This window comes from Tiliqua scincoides, chromosome 7, assembly GCF_035046505.1.
Source record: "Tiliqua scincoides isolate rTilSci1 chromosome 7, rTilSci1.hap2, whole genome shotgun sequence".
In the NCBI taxonomy this organism is placed as follows: domain Eukaryota; kingdom Metazoa; phylum Chordata; class Lepidosauria; order Squamata; family Scincidae; genus Tiliqua; species Tiliqua scincoides.
In genome coordinates this window covers 73609834-73632142 of record NC_089827.1, presented here as the reverse complement: position 1 = coordinate 73632142, position 22309 = coordinate 73609834, and the positions used below count along the sequence as shown (strand labels likewise).

Genomic DNA, 22309 nt, shown 5'->3' with positions numbered 1-22309 from the left:
CACTGAAATCTGCCATGTGTCTCGTCTTTCTGGAGTGGAATAAAATGTTCAATCTTTCTGGAGTAGTCTGCAAAGTGCCTCAGTTCCTGAAGAATGTATTACACAACCTCTTTGATATATGATCAGCTTGATGTTGTGCACTCAAAATTCATTAAAAGTCCTGCGGCAGTTAAGCTTCATGCTTGTTATAAATTATTCTGCCCTGCTGAGCTAATCATAACTTTTTAGCTAGCCAAACCATAATGTAATCAGCTCCCTTCCTGAAATATAGTAGAACTCCGTCTGCTGTGGGTGTTGAGAATCCCCCTAGCAGGAGAGGCGACAACTTTTGCCAGAATCTACAAAGAGGATGGGGAAAGTGTATCTCAAAGGAAGACAAAGTTGCAAAGATGGAGGGTAATCTGACAATAGGAAGTGTAAAAAGGATTACACTTTATTTCAACCTGCCAGAGAGCCACCCTATAATATTGATATTCCAGTAAGATTGTAATTAGATCCCAAAGGAATATGAAAATTCAAAAGTGTGAACTCAATACGTCCATACGCGGAATAGAATTAAAAACTTCATGCATATCTAAATGATGTGATTTACTTAAGTAAATAACGCTCCACTTATGTGCTCCAGAATGCCAGGGGCCTCCCAATACAGCGCAAATTCCCCTGCGCCGATGCAGCAACTGAGGCACAGCCTGTGTTGTATCCCATGGGGGAATTTAGCAAACAAGAGGTCTCCCCAAGGTAAGGGGATATTCAGCCCCTTGCCCCAAGGAAAGCCCCAACCAGTGTACTCCTCGGACCCATACCACCAAAATGGCTGGTTCAAGCATGCATTTACCCATATCAGCAGATCAGGCCCAGGAAGGGGGATAGCATATGGCATGCACTGGATCAGAGGAATGCACAGAAAGACAACCAAGGCACAGGAGTGACGGATCTCTTTCTTGCAATGTGCTTGTCTCCGGTTCATGTCTTGTGGCGCACTGGACCATGAGATTCACTTAACTATTTATACCGTGTCTTTCCAATCCACCTCTCCGCTTGACACAAGAATGCTCAAGGTGACTAATGACGAGAAAGCAAGAATATTTTTATCCAAATCGATACTGGAAGGGAAAATAACCCCCAACAACAATTAAAATCAAAACACCATTTTTGGGTTCTCTAAAAGAGCCGCTGGAGGGGAAAGCTGTAGATAAAAACAGCTCTTCAGCGAGACCAGGGTTAAAACATTCAGCCAGCAGCCACAGCAGCTAAAAGCCTGTCAAAACAAAAGGGTTTCTTTTTGACCTGGCAATGAAAAGTGTGACCACCACTGATGTAGCCAGACATAAATAGCAGGCCTGTTTGCTAGTTTATTTATTAACTTGTTTTATTTCAAGTGTTTGTACCCAGTTGTTCAGCTGACCAAGCTTACAGAACCTCAAATCAATGGGGAAATCAGTACAATAGAAAAGGGGGTTGTATAGGAGGGCAATGGTGTAGCTAGAGGGGGGGACTGCAGCACCGCAATGCGCCATGTAAGTGGTCCATCCCACTTGCCATCGGAATCATTTCAGGCAGTGACAGCTGAAACAAACAGTGTCCTCCTACTGTTGGAGGGGGACGGGGTTGCATTGGAGATTCTGCCTCTTTGGTTTCTTCTCCTCCTCACAAGAAAAGCTGGTGATCCTGTGGCCGATGTGAGGGGAAATTAGCCCAGTCAGCATGAACATGTACAGCCTGTAATGTCTAAAGCTGAAATCTTAGATACACTGACCTACGGGTAAGTCCCACTGCACACAGTGTGACGTACTTCTGAGCAGAGATGGACAAAACCAGCATGGCCTGATTCGTCTGCCTGAAGATAACATCCACAAGGTCGCCAGTTCGAGGCCACCGGCACCGTGCGACCTTGAAGCAGCTGACAAGCTGAAGCCGAGCAATTCCATCTGCTCTGAGCGTGGGAGGATGGAGGCCAGGATGTGAAGCCAGATCAGAAAGAAACACCTGAATGTAGTGGTTCTTGAAAGAAAGAACCTTCTTTCAAAATTGTAAAAATCCCTATTTAATAAGGGATTTAAATAAAGCCTGCCTATGTAAACCGCCTTGAATAAAGTCTTGAATAAAGACCAAGAAAGGCGGTATATAAATACCTGTTGTTGTTGTTGTTGTTGTTGTTGTTCTAGTCAAGTCCCAAGTCTTCACTATCTTTAACTCAACTTGAAAACAAGTCCTAATGGGAGAACTTTCCAAGTCGCCCAGAGCATGACTCCCATGCGCACACACACACACACACACTTTCCACACACCTGCTTTTTTCTGCTGAGCCATGGCTGACTTTTTTTTACAGAAAAGACTCAGGACCCAAGTCTTTTAGGGTCTCCAAAATGCTCTGGGCGACTTGGAAAGTCCTCCCATTAGGCTCATGGCATGAGTTTCTCCTGGATGTCTAGGAACCAGCTCCCCCCTGCCTTCTTCCCTCACTCATCCAGGGAAACAACCTTCATCCAATGATCATTGGTTCCTTCAGAGATGAACAAGAGAGACTGCCCCTGCCTTCCCCCCCCCCCGCCTCCTGCTAGATGCAAAAACAAAGCATGAACCCTTTCCTGCCTCCTGGCTGGAACTTCCCTGCTGTTGTAGTCTGAATGATGATCCCACAGGTCTTTCACAGGCTGAAAAAAAAGTAAGCCAGCACACCCAGGCACTGACATACTCAAGTCTGCATGTGTGGGAGCAAGTGCTGAGTCAGTGGCCTCAGATGCGAGTCAGTGGCAGAGTCATTGACACTCCTGACTCGAGTGCACACGAGTCAGCAAAAAACACGTGCTTTTGCAAATTGGATTTGAGTCACTTGACTTGAGTTCTCATCCCTGCTTCTGAGTGTCATTGTGTCACTTTCCAAGGATTTGCGCTATACCTTATGTCTCTCAAACAGGCATTTCGGGAGGCAGGGATTCCCAGGGGCGGGCAGGCGGAGAGTGGGAGGTGGGGCCAGATCTGGTACTTTTCAGATCTTAACCCCATTCCCGGGCAGCCTAAGGCAATCAGATTTGTGCCACTACCCGAGGTGGTGCAGATCTGAGTAAACCCACTTGGACTGCAGTGTCTTTCCCAGGAGTAAGGGGAAAAGTTTCCCTTGCCCTTGGCTGAGCCTCCGGCTGCCTGAAACTTGCATTGGCCTGCCTGTTCAAGCAGAAGTTAAGATTGGACGGTAAGTGATTCAGAAATTAGTTGTGAATTTGGTAAGGGCAGCAATGCTTGATATTCCCCCAATTATACTTCCCGCAAGGCAAGCCCCCTTCTCCCTGGGGGCTGGGGGATAAGAATAGGCCCTCAGTTTGGCTGTACTTGTTGTAAGAGGTGACTAAACAGCCACTGGGTAGATGGGACTCGTCAGCCTGGGAAGGCAGCTCATCTGAGAGAAGGAAAACTCTGATCCCAAACCTCCACTGCCTTGTGGCTACATCCAGTTATGGAAAAGGTTTCAGGAGTCAACCTCGAGGCAAAATCCGGAGCCGGAGTCCCTGAGGCAGTTCATGGCTGAACACAGTCACGTTCTGGCAACTCCTGCGACACCGCTGGAACCAACCGTATTGGCTTCTGCCTTTCCATTGGACCATTTCAGCGACGTGGAGAGGGGGGATTTGCTGCATGGGTAACAGCCTATCCTCCGTACCTACTTTACCCAGGCTTCGCGCACTGGAGAGGACACTCTGTTCCAGAACTACCATTCAGAGCGCGATACCATAGTCTTCCGAGACTGAAGGATGCCAACAAGGAAGGCAAATGTGCATTATGTTAGACAAATGCGCACATGCGCATTATGGTTACATTGAGTTCTGCTCAAACACTTGACTGGATAACCTCATGGAATTCAGAAACAACAATGTCACGTAGCATTGGAATCCCTGTCACATGCAATTGTGCTCCAGGGGGATGTCAAGCTCATGTGGTGGAAGGGGCTCCATCTCCTTGACAGCTCTGAAAAAGAAGGAAGTTGTCTTGATGCTTTTTGCGTGAAAACAGCTGCAGAACACTGTAGCCTGTCTTTTTGTCAGCAAGCTGGCTCAGCGTTTGTGATAGCAAGAGAGTCTTTGAACAAGCAAGCTGAGTTCATTCAACTGGAGTTATAGTCTTAAGACTTTTTAAAGGAAAAAACAGCTATTTAAAGAAAAGAACAGATTGCATAACACTCTGAGACAGTGTCAACTCCATTCCTCCATTCAGAATTCCTCCATTCAAGTCCTGGAGAAATTATTCAGGTGGCTTCTAACTCTACTCATACCTACATAAGGGTCCTGCTAGATTAGACCAAAGGCTTATCTAGATCACCATTTGACTTCCCACAGATGCCTCTGGAAAGTCCAGAAAGAGGAAAAGGACCCAAATAGTCCTCTCCCACTGTTGGCTCCCAGCAACTGGGATTAACAGCAATGGAAATCACTCAGAAGGCAGATTGGTAGTTGTCATAGCAACTGTTACCCTGTACATGCCCGATCTCATCTGATCTCGGAAGCTAAGCAGGGTCAGGCCTGGTTAGTACTTGGATGGGAGACCGCCTGGGAATACCGGGTGCTGTAGGCTTATACCATGATCTGGGAAGCTAAGCAGGGTCAGGCCTGGTTAGTATTTGGATGGGAGACCGCCTGGGAATACCGGGTGCTGTAGGCTTATACCATGATCTTGGAAGCTAAGCAAGGTCAGGCCTGGTTAGTACTTGGATGGGAGACCGCCTGGGAATACCGGGTGCTGTAGGCTTATACCATAGTCTTTCCAGACTGAAGGTTGCCAACCAGTTGTCATAGCCAAAATCAGGATTATACACGTACGACGTGATAAAAACAAGTTACAAAATATTGGACCATAAGCACAGGGCAGCCCAATCCTGAGCTGCCCAGTGCGTGGGGCTGCTGTGGTGCCAAAAATGCCTGTCATGGTATCCTGAGCACACCGGGCAGCCACCAGAGGTTCATCAGGGGTAGGGGACATTTGTTCCCTTCTCCTGGGTAAGAAAAATTGCTCTGCAGTGGGGCTACTTGACTCTGCGGTAGCTCTTTAGCAGAGTTCTGCCAGTCCCATCTTGCTCCCTCCCCCGGCATGCCTCCTCCCCGCCTTCTCCCACCTCCCCCTGCTCCGGAATGCCTCCCCCCACCTCCCCCCATGTCCCCACTTACCTGCCCAGCACTTATTATTGGTTCCATGCTGTATCATAATAACATCTCATTGGCACTCAGAACAATCAGTCTCATAGGTCAATTTGGAGTTAAGCAAATCCACTTTTTGTTCCACAAGGCAGTTGTTTCCATTTTTTGGTTAATTGGCCATAACGTTTGATGCAGTTTATTTCACTGCATTCTGCATTAAATTACATTTCCAAAGATATATAACATGATGGTATTATTCATACGTACCAAGATTTTCACAATTTTGGTCACTAGTGTCAAGCTCAGCTTGTTGCCCCCCTAAAGCTTGATGCCTGGTGCAACTGCTACCCCCTGCACCCCCTTAGCCACGCCACTGGTCTCAGGTGTGCCTTATGGCACATTTGCAACAGTGCATACCAGCAGTGAGTCGGCACACATTCGTCTGGATCGAACCCTTAAATAATTTGTTTTCTCATAAAAATGTAGATGGAATGCAATTCATCTTTTTGAGGCGACATTAAAGGATGTTGAAAAGCTCATAATCAAGTGGTAAAGAAGATGCAATCAGAATGGGGTATCACTACCTTAAGCAAAGACTGCTGAAGCAAAATTTGGTCCGTTCAGTGAATTAATACTATAAGACAACCCCCCACCCCCAAGCAATAGAGATCACCCATTCTCAAGGCTGGTTCATCCATGAGGCCAACTCAGGTAAAGCAAGGAGGATTTAGCATGCCGTCTCTGGTGTCAGGAGGTCTTGGCCCAGCCTTGCCTGTTCCATACAGCAGAAGAGTCTCTATGAAATCATTTGCAAGACAGTCACTGACCCTCCTTGAATGGGTTGAAGGAACCATGTCAAAGGACAACATTAAATCAACCAAGATGGAAAAACTGGGATATTACCATTTTTTATATATTCTTGGTGTAATGCTGGTCTAATTAACTTTATTGGTGCAATTCCTGGAGAAATGTGATATAGTGTGGTAAGTATGATGTCACCCCATTCCTTGGGATTTGTAAACATTCTCTTAGGGCGCAATCCTCACCCCTTGTGTCAGTGCTTTCCAGCACTGACATAAGGGCAATGCAGCTCTGAGGTAAGGGAACAAACACTCCCTTACTTTGAGGAGGCCTCCGTGAGTGACACCCAACTGCAGGATGCAGCACACGTCCCATTGGCACTGCTATGCCAGTGCTGGAAAGCACAGACGTAAGGGGTTAGGATTGCACCCTTAGTATTTTCTGAAAATGGCTTCTCATTGGTCTCAACTGATGCTGATCCGCATGGATATGGTGCGCCCCCTATCAACAGTGGTTTCGTTTTGTATTCCCCGCCCCCAGCATGTGGATACTGCAAATCAGCTCAGAAGACTGCAGGAGCTCTCAAAAAGCAGCTGTGCAATGGTAAGGAAAGTGATCTGGGGCTTTTTCCTTCATAAGAACAGCCCCACTGGATCAGGCCATAGGCCCATCTAGTCCAGCTTCCTGTATCTCACAGTGGCCCGCCAAATGCCCCAGGGAGCACACCAGATAACAAGAGACCTGCAAGGCCTCCTGGGAATTGTAGTTAAGAACATAAGAACAGCCCCACTGGATCAGGCCATAGGCCCATCTAGTCCAGCTTCCTGTAACTCACAGCGGCCCACCAAATGCCCCAGGGAGCACACCAGATAACAAGAGACCTCATCCTGGTGCCCTCCCTTGCATCTGGCCTTCTGACATAGCCCATTTCTAAAATCAGGAGGTTGTACATCAAGGCTTGTAACCTGTGATGGATTTTTCCTCCAGAAACTTGTCCAGCTTGTTCACTTTTTAAATGTTCTTAAAGTGGGTCCCTGGTATAAGCAGTGGGGGCAAAATGGAGGTGAACTCCTGGATCCAAAAGGAAGGGGCTGTTTGCATGTTGTGGTGAGGCTCCCTGTAAAACTTAGTGCTTTGCCACCCCTCTAGCTATGGCACTGCATGAAAGCATTTCAGTGTTAAAAAGCTCCTCTGGGTGTGTGAACCTGTGAGCTAAATTTAGGTGAAATGAAAACGGTGTTCAGCTCACACAGTGACTGAGCAAAAGTAAGAACATATGAGCATAAGAACAGCTCCACTGGATCAGGCCATAGGCCCATCTAGTCCAGCTTCCTGTATTTCACAGCGGCCCACCAAATGCCCCAGGGAGCACACCAGATAACAAGAGACCTGCAAGACCTCCTGGGAATTGTAGTTTAAGAACATAAGAACAGCTCCACTGGATCAGGCCATAGGCCCATCTAGTCCAGCTTCCTGTATCTCACAGCGGCCCACCAAATGCCCCAGGGAGCACACCAGATAACAAGAGACCTGCAAGGCCTCCTGGGAATTGTAGTTAAGAACATAAGAACAGCCCCACTGGATCAGGCCATAGGCCCATCTAGTCCAGCTTCCTGTATCTCACAGCGGCCCACCAAATGCCCCAGGGAGCATACCAGATAACAAGAGACCTGCAAGGCCTCCTGGGAATTGTAGTTAAGAACAAAAGAACAGCTCCACTGGATCAGGCCACAGGCCCATCTAGTCCAGCTTCCTGTATCTCACAGCGGCCCACCAAATGCCCCAGGGAGCACACCAGATAACAAGAGACCTGCAAGGCCTCCTGGGAATTGTAGTTAAGAACATAAGAACAGCCCCACTGGATCAGGCCACAGGCCCATCTAGTCCAGCTTCCTGTATCTCACAGCGGCCCACCAAATGCCCCAGGGAGCACACCAGATAACAAGAGACCTGCAAGGCCTCCTGGGAATTGTAGTTAAGAACATAAGAACAGCCCCACTGGATCAGGCCACAGGCCCATCTAGTCCAGCTTCCTGTATCTCACAGCGGCCCACCAAATGCCCCAGGGAGCACACCAGATAACAAGAGACCTGCAAGGCCTCCTGGGAATTGTAGTTAAGAACATAAGAACAGCCCCACTGGATCAGGCCACAGGCCCATCTAGTCCAGCTTCCTGTATCTCACAGCGGCCCACCAAATGCCCCAGGGAGCACACCAGATAACAAGAGACCTCATCCTGGTGCCCTCCCTTGCATCTGGCATTCTGACATAACCCATTTCTAAAATCAGGAGGTTGCACATACACATCATGGCTTGTACCCCATAATGGATTTTTCCTCCAGAAACTTGTCCAGTCCCCTTTTAAAGGCGTCTAGGCTAGACGCCATCACCACATCCTGTGGCAAGGAGTTCCACAGACCGACCACACGCTGAGTAAATAAATATTTTCTTTTGTCTGTCCTAACCCACCCAACACTCAACTTTAGTGGATGTCCCCTGGTTCTGGTGTTATGTGAGAGTGTAAAGAGCATCTCCCTATCCACTCTGTCCATCCCCTGCATAATTTTGTATGTCTCAATCATGTCCCCCCTCAGGCGTCTCTTTTCTAGGCTGAAGAGGCCCAAACGCCGTAGCCTTTCCTCATAAGGAAGGTGCCCCAGCCCCGTAATCAACTTAGTCGCTCTCTTTTGCACCTTTTCCATTTCCACTATGTCTTTTTTGAGATGCGGTGACCAGAACTGGACACAATACTCCAGGTGTGGCCTTACCATAGATTTGTACAACGGCATTATAATACTAGCCGTTTTGATCCCAAGCATAGAACTGGCCTTCTTCACTGCCGCCGCACATTGGGTCGACACTTTCATCGACCTGTCCACCACCACCCCAAGATCTCTCTCCTGATCTGTCACAGACAGCTCAGAACCCATCAGCCTATATCTAAAGTTTTGATTTTTTTGCCCCAATGTGCATGACTTTACACTTACTGACATTGAAGCGCATCTGCCATTTTGCTGCCCATTCTGCCAGTCTGGAGAGATCCTTCTGGAGCTCCTCATAATCACTTCTGGTCTTCACCACTCGGAAAAGTTTGGTGTCGTCTGCAAACTTAGCCATTTCACTGTTCAACCCTGTCTCCAGGTCATTTATGAAGAGGTTGAAAAGCACCGGTCCCAGGACAGATCCTTGGGGCACACCACTTTTCACCTCTCTCCATTGTGAAAATTGCCCATTGACACCCTCTGCTTCCTGGCCTCCAACCAGTTCTCAATCCACGAGAGGACCTGTCCTTTAATTCCCTGTCTGTGGAGTTTTTTCAGTAGCCTTTGGTGAGGGACCGTGTCAAACACCTTCTGAAAGTCCAGATATATAATGTCCACGGGTTGTCCCGCATCCACATGCCTTTTGACCTTTTCAAAGAATTCTATAAGGTTCGTGAGGCAAGACTTACCCTTACAGAAGCCATGCTGACTCTCCCTCAGCAAGGCCTGTTCGTCTATGAGATCCTATCTTTGATGAGGCATTCCACCATCTTACCCGGTATGGATGTTAGGCTGACCGGCCTATAGTTTCCTGGGTCCCCCCTCTTTCCCTTTTTAAAAATAGGCGTGACATTTGCTATCCTCCAATCTTCTGGCACCATGGCCATTTTGAGGGACAAGTTGCATACCTTAGTCAAGAGGTGTGCAACTTCATTCTTCAATTCCTTAATACCGCTAGGGTGGATGCCATCAGGGCCCGGTGACTTATTGATCTTTAATTTATCAATGAGGTCTGAAACATCTTCTCTTTTAACCTCTATCTGACTTAACTCCTCGGTCAGGAGGGGCTGTTCGGGTAGCGGTATCTGCCCGAGGTCTTCTGCCGTGAAGACAGATGCAAAGAACTCATTTAATTTCTCTGCCATCTCTAAGTCTCCTTTTATCTCCCCTTTCCCTCCCTCACCATCCAGAGGGCCAACCGCTTCTCTGGCGGGTTTCCTGCTTCTAACATATTTGAAGAAGCTTTTATTATTCCCCTTAATGTTGCTGGCCATGCGTTCATCATAGTCTCGCTTGGCCTCCAGTATCACCTTCTTACATTTCTTTTGCCACAGTTTATGTTCCTTTTTATTCTCCTCATTAGGGCAAGACTTCCATTTACGGAAGGAAGCTTCCTTGCCCTTCACGGCCTCTCTAACTTGGCTGGTTAGCCATGCGGGCACCCTCCTGGACTTAGTGGAACCCTTCTTTCTTTGCGGTATACACCTCTGCTGGGCCTCTATTACTGTTGTTTTAAGCAGCCTCCATGCACTCTGGAGAGATTGGACTCTTTTTACCCTCCCTTTCAACCTCCTTCTAACCAGCCTCCTCATTTGAGGGAAGTCCGTCCGTCGGAAGTCAAGGGTTTTTGTTAGAGATTTGCCTGGTATTCTTCCCCCAACGTGCACGTCAAAACGGATCGCAGCATGATCACTGTTCCCCAATGGCTCAGTAACGTTTACATCTCTAATCAGGTCCTGCGTACCGCACAATATTAAATCCAGAGTCACCTGTCCTCTGGTGGGCTCCGTGACTAGCTGATCTAAGCCACAGTCATTTAGCACGTCAAGAAATCCGGTTTCTTTATTGTGACCAGAACACAAATTGACCCAGTCAATATGAGGATAATTGAAGTCCCCCATGATTACAACCCTATCCCTCCTTGTCACCTCCCTGATCTGTTTCCTCATTTCAAGGTCCCCATCCGATTTCTGGTCTGGAGGACGATAGCACGCCCCCAGTATTACATCGCTGCACAAGCCTGGTAATTTAACCCACAGAGATTCTACAGTGGAGTCGGACCCACCTTCAATCTCTACTTTGCTAGATTCTATCCCTTCCTTAACATAAAGGGCCATCCCACCTCCAACACGCCCCTGCCTGTCCCTCCTGTAGAGTTTATAGCCCGGGATTGCGGTACCCCACTGATTCTCCGCATTCCACCAGGTTTCCGTTATGCCCACTATGTCAATGTTTTCCCTTGTCACCAGACATTCCAGTTCTCCCACCTTTGCTCGTAGACTTCGGGCATTCGCATAAAAGCATTTGTACACGGAATGCCCCAGGATGTGCTGCTTATTCGCTCCTTTGTCCCCGCATCCTCTCATTGTGCCAAACCGTCTATCACATCCCATCACACTACCTTTCCCAATTTCTTCTCCTACTCTGCCTTTGCCTTGTTGTTCTCTAACCTCCCCATCCTCATCCCATAGGGATGAGGAGTCCCGAACCAGATGCCCCTCGGCTCCTGTCGGCCTTCCCCCAGGTACATCATATTAAGCTCCAGGTTTCAAGTGAGGCAGATAACTGCACTTTATTCCCCACTCGCCAACATAATGAGTGCGTGTCCAATTTAATTCCGCTTCATTGTAAAATAAAAAAGAGCTGTTAACTTAAGACAAGGGCAAGATGACAGCAGTCTTCATTTATACCAGGGGTGGGAGCATTATTCAATTTAATCAGAAGGTTAATCAACTAAAGTGTTAATTACAGATTAAAATTTGCCCTCGTTTTGTTAATTGGTGAGATTTAAAAGACACACAGTCATGCCAGAGCATCCCTGCCTACACCAAATTTTAAAATGCTTCTTAGGCATAGTCTGTCTTTCTAGCTTTTGAGGCATTTACCAAAGAATATTTATTAAATACTGTAAGGCAGTGGTTCTCAAACTTTTTAGCGCTGGGACTCACTTTTTAGAATGACAATCTGTCAGGGCCCACCAGAAGTGATGTCATTAATCTGGAAGTGGTGTCATGGCCAGAAGTGACATCATCAAGCAGGAAAATTTTTGATAAACCAAGGCTGCAATCCTATCCAAACTTACCCAGGAGTAAGCCCCATTGACTATCATTGTTAAAAGCATACACACAATAGAATAAACGTACAGATCTGTCACATGTCCCCAAATGCAGCCACATACCATAGGAGCATCAAATCTAATAGATTAAAAATAAAATATTGAAACAAGTTTCCCACAGTTTGAGAAACACTGCTGTAAGGATATATTTTGCATTTGGGCTACAACAACTGAGGATTTTCTTTTAGGATAAGAACCACAGGCTGCAATCCTATCCACATTTACCTTAAAGTATACCCCATTAATTGTAATAGGACTCACTTCTGTCTAGACATGCATAGGATTGGGCTCTGGGAATACTTGGATGTAATCAATAGGAGGGTTCCAAACTGAGCTGACAGCCCAATTCTGAACTTCCTGGCGCCTGCTGGAGCACTGGCACCAAAGCTGCTACTGCTTTATCCAGCGGGCACAGGGAAGCAGCCAGAGGTTTCCTCAGGGGAAGAAGACCTTTGTCCCCTTCCCCTGTACTGTTGGTGTTAATCCCACCCCCGCCTGGACCTGATTTGCTCATCCCTGCTCCTTCTTTATCCCACTTTGCCCTTGTTCCCCTACACCCTCCTGCATCTCCCGCTGACTTACCTTCATTGGCAACTGGCTGGAGAAGCAATGGAGCTGGTGGGAAGGTGCTGGTAGCAATCTAAGTGGCATGCTATCACTTTTCGTGACTGGTACTGACTGTTTATGGCAGTCAGTGCTGGCGTAGAAGGTGCACTGCCAGGAGGCAGCACACATTGGATTGGGCTCTTATAGTTTAATCATGAAATCATGAAACAGATCCATTAATAGATTCTTCTAAAACCCTTAACCCAGAGTTTATTTTGACATAATGAATACAGGGGAGGAGGAAAGAAGGCAAATGCATTGAAAGAGAATCTCTCCATGACTTGGGGCTGGCTGGTTGTCTGCCAGCTGCACTTGTTTTCTCCCCAAGGGTAATGTGCTAGGGTCAGAGGTTGGCATCTGACCACCTGATATTACAGCAGCTGCCGGCCTCAAAAGTATCCCTTTGGGGCACTGTGGTTGGCTCAGGTGAAAGCAGCTGGCATCTCAGCTCCAAATCTCAGCTCCTGCTGTTCAGGAGTCCTTTGAAAGGAGTTGCATAACTTTGTATCAAATATACGAATAACATTGAAATGGTCGATCCTGGCAAACAGCAACCTACTCCAGAAGTGGGAAAGGCACAGTAGTCCAAAGGCCTTTCTTGCTACATTTCGAAATGAAAAACCATTATAACTGCATATGTCCATTATATAAAATTGTCTCTGTAAACGTGCTGATTCCTCACCAGCAGCACTTTTGCAACAGGGACACCTTGACAGAGCAGGTAAGTGTGGCACAGGGGAGCAACAGGGAGGGGTGGGTGGATTGGGCCCAGGAGGGGGTGGGATCAGTGCTGGTGTAGGTTATATCCTATCCCCCTTCCCAGGCCTGCCAACATGGAACAAGGTGGGCTTGCACCAGTTATATTGCTGGCACAGGTCTGAGTTGAACTGGTCACTTTGGTAACAGTGTCTAGTGGTCTGTGTCCAAACTGCATTTCTTATAGTAGTTTTCTGGAATTTTCCCTTCTACCAACAGGTTAATCTTTAGAGGTTATTGATTTTTTTCTCTTTTATCCTATAGTTACCCCTGGGGGCTGGGAATAAGAATAGGCCCTCAGTTTGGCTGTACTTGACTTAAGAGACGACTAAACAGCCACTGGGTAGGTGGGACTCGATAGCCTGGGAAGGCAGCTCATCTGAGAGAAGGAAAACTCTGATCCCAAACCTCCACTGCCTTGTGGCTACATCCAGTTATGGAAAAGGCTTCAGGAGTCAACCTTGAGGCAAAATCCAGAGCCGGAGTCCCTGAGGCAGTTCATGGCTGAACACAATCACGTTCTGGCAACTCCTGCGACGCCGCTGGAACCAACCATATTGGCCTCTGCCTTTCCATTGGACCATTTCAGCGACATGGAGAGGGGGAATTTGCTGCATGGGTAACAGTCTATCCTCCATATCTACTTTACCCAGGCTTCACGCTCTGGAGAGGACATTCTATTCCAGAACCACCATTCAGAGCGCGATACCATAGTCTTCCGAGACTGAAGGATGCCAACACATATCCTATAGCAGGAAATGAGCAAGTAACATGTGAGTGAATGCAAAGAACAATGATATGGGGGCACAACAACAGGTTCACAATATTGTTTTGAGTTTGAGTCTTTAAAAGGCCACTCTGAATTAAGTAAGGCAAATGCGCTTGGTTAAGGCTACAATCCTATACACACCTTCCTAGCAGTAAGTCCTATTCAATACAGTGGAACGTACTTCTGAGTAGACATGCACAGTTAATTGTGATTTCACTTTAAACCTTCCACATTTTGAGCATCTACATTTCCCAAAACGGATTTGTTCAAAGAGAAAAATAGTTCCCTCCAAAAAGCTGTAAGTAATGTATAATAAGATTTCATACGTTAGTTTTCAAAGCCTTAGCTTATTTTTAAGGGAATATCACTATGAACAAAACCCTGCTGTTCCCCTATTGAACGTCTTTTTGTCACTCAGCTTTGCTTTCTTACATTTTTCCTCTCTAATTTTCTCCATTCCCTTTGATTTTTTTTTTTATTTTGATCTGGCTGATTTTATTTTGATCTGGCTGCTACTTTGATCTTTATCTTTCACATTCATCTCCATAGTCAAGATCCTACAGCTATAAAGGGAAGTATTGCCATGATCTCAATGAGTCAAATTCCAGCTGATATTGATGGGAATATTTTGTCCTATTTAACTTGTTTTCCCTTTCTTTTTATTTCGGCTTTGTTTATTTCTCAACTCTTTTCTTGCGATTCATCCTCAGATCTATCCTGTCTTGCATTTCATCACTCATAAGAACATAAGAACAGCCCCACTGGATCAGGCCATAGGCTCATCTAGTCCAGCTTCCTGTATCTCACAGCGGCCCACCAAATGCCCCAGGAAGCACACCAGATAACAAGAGACCTGCAAGGCCTCCTGGGAATTGTAGTTAAGAACATAAGAACAGCCCCACTGGATCACGCCACAGGCCCATCTAGTCCAGCTTCCTGTATCTCACAGCGGCCCACCAAATGCCCCAGGGAGCACACCAGATAACAAGAGACCTCAGCCTGGTGTCCTCCTTTGCATCTGGCATTCTGACATAGCCCATTTCTAAAATCAGGAGGTTGCACATACACATCATGGCTTGTAACCCGTAATGGATTTTTCCTCCAGAAACTTGTCCAATCCCCTTTTAAAGGCGTCCAGGCCAGATGCCATCACCACATCCTGTGGCAAGGAGTTCCACAGACCAACCACACGCCGAGTAAAGAAATATTTTCTTTCATCTGTCCTAACTCTCCCAACACTCAATTTGAGTGGATGTCCTCTGGTTCTGGTGTTATGTGAGAGTGTAAAGAGCATGGATGCAAAGATTCATGGATGTTTCTTTTTTTGGTCCTCCAAACAGCAAACTTCTGTGCCTTTAAAGTGGCATTTTTAAAGTGACCACTGTGCTTGCTTCCAATTCATAGATGATAGCACTGCTTGCGTTTAATTGTGCAGGTTTCTATACTCATCAAAAGACCACAATGCACATCTTGCAAAATCTTTTAGAAAATGAGATTGTGCATTTTTTTTTCCTCCATGATTAGAAAACCAATGACAAAAGCCCAGTTCATGTAACACCTTTATGTAGAATGAATTTTTTTGGGGTGGAGGGTGATGGATCTTGGCTACTAGTACTTTCCCCTCCCCTTCAGAATTTCTGTACAGAATCTGCGCATATACAAACTGCTACAAACAGCTAGTGTGTGCATGGGCCGTGTACAGAAATACTAATAAGTACATGGAAGTTGGTGTAATTGGGGCATGGCTAGTGCAGCCGGCATGGCTGGACCCTGATACCGACTTGACTCAGGCCCACCTGCAGCCTTAGATGTTGAAGTTAGTTACTGCCTCTCCTAGCGTGCTTCATGCACCATGCACATCTTAATCTCTTCATGCCCCTCCACCAGTCCGTCTTCTCCTCCCCACTCCTCCTCAGGTCCTCCACTGTTTTGTTAAATTCCAAGCTTTGTCAGGAGAACTTCTGCCCACTTTAAGCTAAATAGTTTCCCAGGCTCAAATCCTGGCCCACTTTAGTGGTGTACAAAACTACTATTGGCCCCCCAGCACTAAGAAAGGTAACCAGTAGGCTGCTTCCCCGTGGAGCTGCAGGGTCTCTCCACCCAGCACTAAAAGCAGCAGCTCTTCTGGGTACAGCAGCGCCCCTTCAGCTCTCCACCACTCAGCAGTCTCCAGCCCTGGAGTAGTAGTCAGTAGTCAGTCAGTGTGGGGTATGTGACATCTCCTGCCGTGGTGCTGCCCTGGATCCCAGAGCCCACTGGGGCCAAATAGCGGCCCAGCCCTGCTGCTGTAGATCTCATGATGTTGAGTATTCCGATTTTCCTAAGCAATCCATATGGCGAAAAAGTTAACTTCTCCCAATTGATCTTTGACCAGGTCAAACAGGGGGGTTGAGCAAGGGTTCTATGGAGAAGCACAGGTGTCCCTATAGCTTATTCCTTGGGTAGTTGCGAGGGAATCCTTACTGAAAGAAGGACACCTTATTCAGCGATTTCCAATCAGTGTGCCATGAATGGTTCGCAGGTGTGCCACAGGAATTTCAGGGAGGGTCATTTATTAGTAGGATCACTGGGGACGTGAAATCCCCCAACTGACAGTGCAGTGTGCCCAGAAGTGTCACTGGGTTTGCATCACCCGGTGTGAGACACCAGTGTGTCACCATGCAGTGGGCGGGGCAACGTCCCAGGCAGTGAGCATGGTGACGTACCATTGCCCCACCCCCAGTGGTTTTTAGGCTATAACGTTTGATAGAATAGAGATATTTCAATGCAGTTTGTTTCATTGCATTCTACGTGAAATTACACATCAATTGATGAATAACATGATGGTATTATTCAACAATACCAAAATTTTAAAACTTTTGACCAGTAGTGATGTCACTCCCCCATGCACATCACTTGGTGCGGCCTGAACGCCCCTACTGAGTGTGCCTTTCAATTGTCAAAAAACCGATGGTGTACCTTGATAACTATAGTGCCATGTCAGTGTGCCTTAAGGTGAAAAAGATTGAAAATTGCTAATTCAGAGTGAGCAAGGTCCAAAGCGCCCCACATTTCACTTTCCAATCTACAGAATGAGAACTCTCCAATGCAAGCATAGATAGTACCACATTAGAATTCTAAAATGCATAATGTTGGATACTCTACAGCAGAATATCTCTCTTCTAATGCACAGATTTTTTTAAAAAAACAAACTACTTAATTTCTTTGTTTTCTCCATGAAGTACTGACCTAGTATTATTGGTTTTAGATCAAAGTCTTCACTAAGAGGCTTTTAACTAACGACTTTCCATCTTTGATACTTAATGTTGATTAAACGTCTTACGTTTACTTTAATGATTAAAACATTATAGAGCCGCAGCAGCACTCCATTAAATACCAAGTCGTTTTATATGGGACAAACGTTAATTGTGTAACACTAAAGAAATGCAGCATCAATTTAACAGCCTCTCTTCTCAGCTGGCAACTTCCCAGGGGAATATCCAAATACCTTAAGTACTTACATTCTCTCTTTTTTAAACTCATCAGCCCAATTTGAACTACACAATCATTAGAGATAACTGGCCAAGGAACATTTTGTTGCTGTGAGGCTCGCTTCATCATGCTGAATGATGGCATTCATCAGGGCTGGCCCACTCAAGATCCCCTGATGCTCTAGGTGCCATAACCAAGGTGCCATGTTAAATACTGCCCCCCTTATCCAAAGACATGCCAGCCCCTGCTCGTCCCACTCTCCAACATTCTAATTCAACCCTCTCTTCCCCTCCACATTTCCTCATCCCCTCTGCCCCCCTCTTCCTTTTCCAAACCAGGGAGTGGAAAGACAGTGGAGCAGTGGCATAGCTAGAGGGGGGTGCAAAGCACTAAGTTTTGCAGGGAGCCTCACCGCAGCATGCAAGCGACCCCTCCCCTTTGGAGCCATTCTGGGTGGTGGAGGCATTCACCTGTCCCACACACACTAACATGTACCACCAAGCATGACTTCATTCAAACAACGAAAGTGACCACAGCTTCTTTTCAAAGGAAATTAAGGATCTGGCAGACACAGACATTCTAATTTGAGTTTTGGCCAATCAACTTTAACTCTGCTTTATCTATGAAAGATGATAAAATCCAAGAAAACTTAAAGGTCAAATGGGCTAAAACATAAATATCAAAAGATTATTTCCGATAATTACTCCAAGCAAGAATAACTGACCTGGAACATAAGAACAGCCCCACTGGATCAAGCCATAGGCCCATCTAGTTCAGCTTCCTATATCTCACAGCGGCCCACCAAATGCCCCAGGGAGCACACCAGATAACAAGAGACCTGCATCCTTGTGCCCTCCCTTGCATCTGGCATTCTGGAAAATTTTGAAGCTACCAGCTCCAACCCCTTGTTAAGGGTAGAGGAAAAAATGCAGCCATCTCTCAGGAATGTTTTTGAAAAGAGTGTCCGCAGGTCCACGCAAGTGACCAGAAGACGGAAGTCTATGTTTTTAAAGGACACCAGTGCCTGGTGGGTATTTAACCTTATGGAACACATTCTTTCCACGATCAATCTGACTGCCAATAAAGGGAAGAGATATTTATAGTCAAATAAAATATCGTCTGCGTGTTAGAAGGGAAGCCCCTTTTGGTATTCACTGTATGAGATTTGGAGCTTCCTGTAACAAGGGAGATACAGAAATAACAATACTGTATTGATCTATTCCAGCAGCAACTATAAGTGATGGGCACAATCCTATCCTGCGCTGGAACAGGTAGGCCAGCTGGCCTGTGCTGTATCCAATGCAGGGTAGGAGATGGAGCCAGCGCAACTAGGGGATTTATTTCCCCTTACCCTGTGCCACACAGCAGTCACCTCAATGGGACTACTCAGATCTGCACCAGCTAAATTGCTGCTGAAGATCAAAGCAGACTGGTGTAACACCAGGCTACTCAGGAGGGAGATTAGGATCTGGCCTAAATGCTATGCTGTGCTAAGTTTCAAAAACCACAAGCTTACCTTTTTTCATTTTTTTGAATCATAGAGATGTTCCAGATTCCCATGTGGTTTTCCATTCTTCCCAGGACATCTAACAGGGAGTAGGTCTGACGGACACTCGGCTTCCGCAAGCATGAGCAAAATGCCTGCTGCAATGGTTTCAACCCTGAGGAACAGCATGAACTTCTGAACTTGCAGAGAAATTGACAAATTGAGCTGCCTGCCTGAGGATATTGCTAACCCACCTGTCAAACCGTAATGACTGTTAGCGCCTGAAAATTTGTTTTAAACCATTCCTTTTGGAGATGCACCTCAATTCTAAGGAGTTCAGAAGCATCCGATTCCTGCATGGCAGATTCTTTCCACTGTGTAACTGTTTGAGACGTGGCCGTCGAATGCAATTCACACTCAAAGAGATTGATGATCATTAAGGTGCTATCTGTATGCTGTTTCTTGGGAAGCAGGAAGCTAAGCTTGTGGGGCAGGAAATCTACGAGGAAATCTGTGTGCTACGAGTCTTGGGCACCCTAGTTTCCCAAGCAGTGTGCCTTCTGGAGGGTCCAAGAAAAGGATCATGCAAGGATGAGGCAGTGGTTTCCAGAAAAGGGCACACTCAGCAGCTCGTTGTAAGCGTTATCACCATAGAGATTTGAGTCAAGGGTGACGGACGATCTAGTGTAGCCAGAAGGAGTGGTGCAGTAAGTATTGCAGGCTCCACAAAGTGCCATATAAGGGGCCCCCCCACTCACCATCGGAGCCATTGGGCCAGCGCCTGTGCATTGCTGTTGCTGCTCCAATGGCGCTGATGGTGAATGAGAGGGGTCATTTACATGGCACTTTGTGGAGCCTGTATTACACCCCCCTCTCTGGCTATGCTACAGGACAGAAGCCACTACTTCCATCCCACTCTCACCCCACAACTCATCACCATGTTCTTCTAATATTGTGATAATTCTCTGTAGTGTTTATGCAGAGGCGCTGGCCTTAGCCTCAGCATGTTGGCAATGACAGCAGAGCACACTCTGCGTCTGCGCAAAGAGCACACTCGGCGCAGCCTTAGATAACATTCTGAGTCCGAAGCCCAGTAGCCGGTAAACAGAGGATATTATGAAGAAGCGCTTATCTAGGAATGTATTGCGGTCAAGCCAGAGCCAGCAGGTTGCTTAGCAGTGCAGATTTCAGCAACCTTCAGTAATTTTCCCTATTGCATAGCTTTGCATCATGTGTTTTGAGAATGAATAAAAGTCTGAGGAAGCTAGCCAGGAGGACGGACTTCTCTCTCGATCTCATACCGTCCTACTTCCGGCTCAGCTCTTCCTGCATCAACCCTCTGAATGAATGTCTGCCGTGTCTCATTCATTGTTCTGCTCCTCAATGCCCGTTTATAGTCTAAACTTTCTCAGTGCCTCTGCACTCCCACCAAACAACAAGGCCCCAGAAGCCTTGGTTGTTTCCCATAGCAGCGTTGCGCTGCTACATTCTCACTTAGAAAGCTTTGCTGCTTCTAATAAGATTCCTTCCCCCCAGGGTCTATTTACAATAATGAAATCATTTGTGCCCCTGCTTTGTAATCAGGCATATTAAGCAAACCATTTTTCCTTTCCCCTGCCTTCCTTATCAATATCGGCGCTACCAGATTCACGTAGAATTGTAGATAATAGGAAAATGCCCCTTTGCAATTCACTCATGACTTTTTAATTCTTGTTCCATACGATGACAGTTGCTTTCATCTCCAATCGTTCTACCAGGTCTTCTTTCTTCCCTTCAATACACGAATACATCCTTAACAATAAAGTACTCTTTTAATACATTACATTTTCTCCACATTTCTTTTTCAATGTTAATAGAAATAAACGTTTGCTATACTAACAGTAGCCACTATAAAAATGCACCTGCAGTTCTGCTTGTAATTCTACAGTATTTCTTAGCAATGCCTACTACCCTTATACGCAGAGGTGTTTGTTTCCAGTGAGTAAGACAGTTTTACACCCTAAGCTTTATTGAACATAATGGGCTTACTTCTGAGCAAGGAAAATAATACTGCTTTCAAACATCTAAGAACATAAGAAAATAAGATCAGCCCCACTGGATCAGGCCATAGGCCCATCTAGTCCAGCTTCCTGTATCTCACAGCGGCCCACCAAATGCCCCAGGGAGCACACCAGATAACAAGAGACCTCATCCTGGTGCCCTCCCTTGCATCTGGCATTCTGACATAACCCATTTCTAAAATCAGGCGGTTGCGCATACACATCATGGCTTGTACCCCATAATGGATTTTTCCTCCAGAAACTTGTCCAATCCCCTTTTAAAGGCGTCTAGGCTAGACGCCATCACCACATCCTGTGGCAAGGAGTTCCATCTCTACTTGTATGCCTGGCCTACAGCTCTCTAAAGATTAAAATTCAATTACCTTCTGCCCCTGTCCCCTCAAAGTGACCAATGGAAGCGTGTAGTAGACTCACAGACTGCCTTGTGGAAATGATCGTCTAGGAACTTCATAACTTCTAGGAAAAATATATCAGGTTTCTATTCATACTGTTTCCAATATAAGGAACCCTGAGGATAGTCCTTGCAGGATCAGGCTTTCCCAAGGCTTTGCAGAATGATATGTCAGCTGGAGTGCAGGACTAGCATCTCAGAAAAGGACTAGCACCTTCTTGCAAGGCCCCGAGTCTGGTCAGTCTGAGTCAGGAGGTTAGTCAAGATGGGTAAGAAGTGTGCCAGGTCACACCTGTTGGTGTTCAGAGAGTGGACTCCCAACAATGCTCGAAGCAAGAAGGAAATGCCTGGAAAGCAGACCCTTGCCTGAGATGCTTGGGTGGGAATATAAATCAGCAGTCAAAAACATGGTACATTTGGAGACAATGAAAAAAGTACAGATCTTATGAGTCAGCAGAGGGAAACTCCTGCTAATTGGGTAAGAGGCACTTTTTCAAGTGGGTGCTCCTTTTTTTAGAAGGGGGCGCGTAACTGGCCCATCTCACCCCAGCAGTGTCTGTTCTGGTGGCTGTCTGCTGGTATTCATTTGCATCTTTTTAGATTGTGAGCCCTTTTGGGACAGGGAGCCATTTAGTTATTTGATTTTTCTCTGTAAACCGCTTTGTGAACTTTTAGTTGAAAAGCGGTATATAAATACTGTTAATAATAATAATAATAATAATAATAATAATAATAATAATAATAATAATAATAATAATAATAATAATAATAATAATAATAATAAATGTCAGTCCTCTGCCATTGTCCCCTTCTTCATCTCTCTCTCTCTTTTCATTGCATCCTTCTTAAGTGCCATGGAACACTGATTTGAACCTGATTCAGAAGTGCCATGGAACATTGATTTAAGCCTGAAATTTCATGCATGGAAGATTCCAACAGCCATGTGAATGGCAATCTCTTCTTCAA

At 46.1% G+C, this 22309-nt stretch overlaps 1 pseudogene; it reads left to right on the top strand.

Moving 5' to 3' along the window:
* Nucleotides 1-4446: 4446 nt before the first annotated feature.
* On the top strand, nucleotides 4447-4566 carry LOC136657772 (5S ribosomal RNA; annotated as a pseudogene).
* The last annotated feature ends 17743 nt before the right edge of the window (nucleotides 4567-22309 follow it).